Raw genomic sequence first — 7,157 nt, 5'->3', positions numbered from 1 at the left:
CATGGTATAACTCCAACATATTAAAATTAATCATCTGTGCAGGTCTCATACTACAAGATTACGTAAAGCAATGCCCTTGACCCAAGCCTGAAGTGTGCCTACAGATGAAAAGATTATTTGAATGCTTTTATAGCTGTGTTTCTTTTCCACAGCACACCTGTCCATCTGCTGGTTCCTGTGGATAAAATGCTGTTTTAAAATGGTTTTTGTCTTAGCAAAATGGAGAGAGCAATTTATCATAATTTTCTGTTTCTTTGTCTAAAAATTGCAAAAATTATGAAACATGCTGATTTTAATTAAGGGATATGTTTTATCCCTAAGATACRCTTGTGTTATCCCCCACGATGACCTGGAAGGAATTCAGTCCTACATCAGGACTGTCAATCAGCTTCACCATTGTCTGCAGCACACTACCATATCATTAGGCAGGACAAGCCATCTGTAATATAGAAAAATGAGTAAGTAACTATAAAATTATTTTCAAATCATCTTCTGTACTATAAACTGTATTTTGATTAACCTCTTGACTCACATAAGCTGATTTTTAAGAAGTGAGTGGAAAATAAGTCATACAGTGACTTAAGATTGGGCTCAAGATTGACAAGTATTTCTGGATGTTTCATTTCTGGATGTAGACACTACAGAAAGATATTCTTTCCAGAAGGAGGATACTCTCTGTTCCTAGCAAAATCAAGTGTCAGGGAGCAACAAGGGCCAGCTGATCCCTAATGAATGGATGGTCATGAGCCAGCAGGGGCCTCACCCGCCCGGGCTCAGTCCCACAGGACCCAAGCAAGGCAAGCAGGATAGACTCAGACACCACAGTCAGGTTCARCCAAGAGTTGAGCTTGCCAGGCAAGCTTTTAGTAATAAGACCAAGGTGAAACTAGGAGAYCAGTCCACAGGTCAAGATCAGAATTAGATGCAGTCATTGCCAGGTAGGTCCATGGTGACAGGGCTGGGCCAAGGTYGGGCTGCATCAGCCTGCAGGTCAGAGTCTGGATCAGCAGGGCCATGTGGGGCTATGGCAGAGCCTGAACCTAGCACTGCTGCAGTTTTGATAGTCAGAGACTGACAGACTCAGGCTGGGCTGAAATGACGTCCTGGGCTATCGGCAGGCTGGGATAGAAGCCCTAGATGAGGCTTGTCAGGGCCAACAAGGCCCACCGATGCCCGCAGGGCCCTGATATCAAGTCATCTACATAATTCCAGCTAAGATCACCTCTTGACAATACTGCTCTAAGAGAATAAACAAAGAATAATTTGTTTTAGAATAAAGTAAAAGTGGACAAAATACATCTCTAAATTGGTGTTTTGCTAYCAGCTTCAATATTCTTCTACCTTTCTGTAAGCATCTATACTTTCTACTATCATACCCTTTATATTTGTTTTCTGTTAAACGTATCTACAATGCTGCTAATGCCCACCTTCAGACCAATTTATTTTGCAGTTCTTACAAGAAGCTAGCCAATTAAAGCCTATTTTTCATTCCATTCTTTGGTAATACCAATACTATAATTGACAGCAAGACAGGATAGTCATTAACGTCTACGACTAACTCCCTCACTTCCATGTTCTAACTCTACATTAAATCAAGCATTTTTACACATTTTGAGAAGTACTTTCATGCATACGAAATAAATTACTGTTGCTATTATTATGGGAGCCCTGACCAATACAGAATCATGCTCCTTCAATAATCTAATGCCAAAAAATTGTTAGTGGCTGCAATAATGAATACTGTAGTGCTTGATGATTTGCCAAGTCAGTGAGGTTTTCTTTTTGTTGGTGATAAATCAGCTGCCAACTTTATCTAGAATCTCAAGTGCAACTATAACYGCATGAAGTTCATCCCCCTCTCATCATGTGAAACAATAAGATCTTCAAATTAATTAACTTGCCTTCATGATGCAGACAGTTTTAACTGCATAATTAAGCAAATTACTGTACTCACTTGGCAACCATCCAGGCTTTAATGTTGGACTATACAGTGCATACAAATATTTTTGTGAATTGATATTCCCTTTTACTGTATCATTGACTCCATAATCCTGCTTTGCTACTCCAGATTCTAACAACATTCCACAACAAGACACCTCCCCAATACAGAAAAAATATTTTTTTAGGTAGGTTAGGTCTTCAGCTGCAGTTTGTGTAAAGAATGGCTAAAAGAGTTCTATTTTGGTAACACAAAACAAACATTTTATACATCAAATTTACATCCACAGTTATATGTAAATGGAATCAGAGTTGTTTTATAGAAATGGTAACAGACATCTTGTTCAACATTTGTGAGCTCAAACCAATTGGGATGGAAGGCAGWATACAATGGAATCAGGACTATTTTTAACATAAATTCATCTTTTTGTATGAGTAAAATGTATGCTTCATAGTTATCCCACTAATGGAAGTACATGTGTCATCTTTTAACTCAATGCATTTCCTCCTGTCCCTCTGGGACTCCTTCAATGCTAGCACCTTTGAAAGTACAGACTGATTGGCAGGATATATGTTTCTCTGAGACCCTCTGTCATTACAGCTACACTACTATTATTAGGCTGTGCAATGCTCTTCAGAGGTTTAAGACACTACAGATCTTGGATTTACTTTGACACAGTATCTACCCTTAATGTCTATGAATTTAAACTTCCCAGTGGTCAAAACGAAAATGTAGTAGTCCTTGTACAGTATTTATTGTTCTCTAGGTAAAACTTATTACTTCTTAATTTATTTCTAAAAAAGTGCTAGTTTAAAAGCCGGAGTTGCAGACATAGCATATTGTTTAATACCAGTTTATTTTCACCACTGATGTACCATAACAATAAATCATGCTAATTATACTATTTGTGTGTGTAACTGTAAAATTGTATTTGCTCAGAAATAGCCTCAGAAATTAATACTTGGTCCCTTTGAACCTCACACTTTTGAACACTGGCAGTAGTCTAAACCTGCAATAGCTTAGGCGATCTCCATCTTTGCTTTCTTACAAGACTAAAAGAAATTATTTTATCCTGTGTAGCTATCCTGACCACAAAATCAAAATCACTAACCTTAGGCTGCTTTATCTTGAGAAACTTAGTGGGGACTCTGAAGTGAAGCCTTCTAAAACCGCAAGAAAACAGTTCTGACATACAGTAAGGGAAATCTATGCATGCATGTTTGCATTTTATCTATTATATTTCCTAACACGTCAATAAGAATAGTACTTAATTCTTGTGAAAGTTTGTATTTATTAATGCATGACTGGTAACAGAAAATGCTTGATTACTCTTAGAAATGGGATGACATACTATTAAGATAATATTAAATCAATCAAGAATGGCATTGGAACWTTTTGAATCGAGATGTTTTTAAAGACTACCCATAGACTAAGTTTGTCTAGGTAAATTTACATTTCCTAAACCCTCCCTTCTTTTGCTTGCTTTCCTTGACAACACCATCTATCTCAGATATTTTTAAAAGATATATCACCCTTGCATCTAAATATTTCAATCCTTGTGTCATGTTCCTTTGAAGAACTATTTCTTCTGCTGAAACTGATTTTAAAAAATCAGTGCATAAGACTACCTATGCTGATTACATTTTCTGCCAGTAGAAGAAAACATCATTGTCTCATCACAGTTCATTTAATCTGAGAGGCAGCACAAATGAGGCTTCTAATTTCTGAAGGAGATGAGATTTCAAATCAAATACATCCACAGATTCATAACTACTCCAGGGAAAATCTTGAAAACAATACACAAATGCTCTCCTTATCCTTCTCTGCATCATCAGAGAGAAAAGTTTTTTTTTTCCTTAGCATTTTATATAACTTTGCTTTTAGTAAGAAAATATTACAAAGAGTTGAGTTTTCTAAATAGCTACACATCTCCAAAAATGGTCTTAATATGCCAAAATAACTGAAAAAAAAAGAAAAAAAAAGAGCTAAATCATTGCCCATCAATGGAGCAACCATCACTCAAATCCAACATATATAAAGATACAGACAGTTCAATATGATTGTTAGGCATTCCTGTATTAACAAAGTATACAATGTTTTGACATTGTAAAATTATTAGCTATATTCTTGTATGTAAGTAAAAGGAACTTCTGCTCACATCAATATATACATTGCCTACACATAAAAAAATAAAATAAATAGAACATTTTGAGGTGAGTACATTACATTTCCAATAGCTATAACTCTCACCTTTTTCTAGTTGATCCTGTTTTTATGATTTTTGCAACACAATGGAAAAAATATGCAAACCCATTGTTTCTACACAGAAATACTGATTTTCTAGTTAAAGTTTAATTTAAGAGCCAATATATTTTGTATATGCATGTTTCACTGTTGAATGACTAGAATACATCTCTGATGTATACAACAGATTACTGAACCATTCAGTACGTCCCGGGATTAGTTTCACAACAGAAAAAGAATATGACCTTTAATAAGACTTGCTTATATTCACAGCTCAAAGATTTACAGTCACCCATGGTATGCAGTTAGATAATGTAGCTGGATACTGTGGAAGCCTCCATAATCAAAGCTTTCATTGTTCTAAACAATTCATGCATCCAGTCTTCACTGTAGCAAAATTAACTCTCCAAACTTGTAACAAGCAAGAAACAGAGCAGAGCCATCCAAACACCAAAACCAACCAAAACGTTACAGTATTTCTGCTGCTGTTGAAATTTCAGTGGAGTGGAAAATAGATCAGTATTATGTAACATTTTGTGGCACAAAAGCAAGTTAATCTTTAGCTTCTGTACAGAAAAATGTGGGAAGCAGGCCCTGGAGGGAAAGACTCAAAGGAGGCAGCTACAAATCAGACAAAGTAGTAGAGACCAACAAAAGCTGGCAACACGTAGCTCTGGGGTAAGAATGAGGTGTAGAATGAAGATATTTTTCTCTCTCTCATGTCCAGTGGGATTCTATTTTATCAAACGTTTATTAAGGAAAGATCTGTGTTAAAAATGAAGCATCAGGATTTGATCAGTCAACATTTTTAGTATCAAGAAGAAAAAAAATGAAAAGGAGTAAGAAAAAGAGTGACGTACACACCATGTTCAAGGAAGGCAGGACTCTCTCTAGGAGCAGTTTCCAATCTGGGAAACTAATTCAGAATTCCAGTATTAGATTCATTTTCATTCTTCAGAAATTCAAAACCTCATTTGTGCTGTCACTAAATGAACTATGATGGAACAATACAGTTTTCAGCTACCAGTTTCTCACCTGACTGCTGCCCTGAAGGGCAAGCATTTTTCTTAATTATTGCTCACTATTAAATATATGCTAAGTATTCTAGGACAAAAAGGAGATATAGTAAGGAAATGTATGAATAAGGAAGTGTAAGCAGGAGAGAGACTCATAACTTTGACACAGATAAGACTACTGAGAACAAAAGGAAAGAAATGGCAATAAAAAGAGTGTTCTTTATTCTTTTCAACCAGAGGCCATTTATTCTTTTGTGTTTATTCTGAAGCCAGAACATTCTACTACAGCTATTATACCCATAAATAAAGACTAAGTGAGAAGATAGAGACTATAATGGAGGAAAAATCATGAAAGCTGCAAAAAAAAGATAAAAATATACATACACTGARGGCAGACTAGAGAAAGGTACACCTTAGTTTAACATAGAAAAAATGGTAAATGTGAGACCAAGAAAATAAAATATACATAAGAAATTAAAAGAGAAAGTTACCTGACACTACACTACAAYCACATTCACCTCCCCTGTCCCACCCAACCTTAAACTGAATATAATCATTTAATTCCATTACGGTGCAGAATGTCTTAGAGAAAATTGTTTTTGGCCTTTTATGTCTTAGTCAGTAGATTTGGTCTTTCAGAAAAGAAAAAGACATAATTGTATCAGAACAACATTTTTTTTTCTCCAATGAGATGCACTCTTCCGTGCCTATTTCCTAACTCTAGTAGTTTTTCATCCTGTAAACACGTACACTTAATGGAACAGCACAAAAGAAGCTTTAGATTTTCTTCTTCCACTCTGAAGCTTTCTGACTATTTTAAACAAATGTTGTAAGTTTTAACAATAATTCTTCCCCAATCTAAGGAGAAAGTGAAAATTGAAGTTATGCCCTCCATAAAATACAGGAAAAGAGGAAGAAAGAAAAAAGTGAAGAAAGCAAAGAAGCAAGAAATAGATACAAAAAAAAAAAAAAAAAAAAAAAAAAAAAAAAAAAAAAAAAAAAAAAAAAAAAAAAAAAAAAAAAAAAAAAAAAAAAAAAAAAAAAAAACACAGAAAAAATTTATGAGACTGTGGAACAATGATATAGATATCAAATGTTCAAGTTCAGACTTCAGTCTACTCAGATGCAAACTCATCTACTATTAAAGCATGATCTTTCTGAATCACCTACAATGTATTCCCTGCTAATCAAATTATTCAGATATTCACAAAAACATTAAAAATAAACATTACTTCAAATGTATTTCCCATCAGAGCACTCAGATAGCATAAAGAAAACACCAATTTTCTCAGAATTCAGAGAGCCACAAGAGCTGTTRAATTTATTTGTTCAGCTTGCTTATGCCCATACTGTGAAATACTCATTCTAAGTCTTAAGCATACTAAGTGATATACCATTGCTGCTGAAATCAATGAGAGTTTTAYTATTGATTTCAATGAAACTGCAATTCCAGTCACTCTGTGGAAAACTATCTATTCTGTTTCTCTCAGGGCTTAGAGGGGTTCTTACAAAATCAGGCAAACTGCACCACAGGGATCCAACTCATTACAGTCATTTTTTTATAACACAAATTTCTCTTTCGTTTTATAGAAAAAGCATCCTGTTTATCTAGTGGAGCAATTTGTATCAAGCCAATTTGAAGTATTCCTCAACAAGTGTTCTTCTTGGCACACTTCTACTGTTAGAGTGGGAAACGTGTATACATTTTTTCATTAATTTGGTTCCTAATCTCATTATGTCAGGACAGCAGCTGTCATAGCCCATTTTCACCGTTTTAGAAAAAAAGACTACAGCACAACTGAAATGGCAGCATATCAACACATACAAACCCAATTCTACATTGCTGTCATTATATGTAATTAGAAAATGAATGTATAATAGGGTAAGCATTCATTATACTCCTCGCCATAGTGNTCTTCCTGAGTTGTTTCCATGGAGCTGACATCTGAAGGTAGATG

This window comes from Rhea americana, unplaced genomic scaffold, assembly GCF_003343005.1.
Source record: "Rhea americana isolate MKP2758 unplaced genomic scaffold, rheAme1 scaffold_316, whole genome shotgun sequence".
Lineage (NCBI taxonomy): Eukaryota > Metazoa > Chordata > Aves > Rheiformes > Rheidae > Rhea > Rhea americana.
This window is presented reverse-complemented; position numbering follows the sequence as displayed.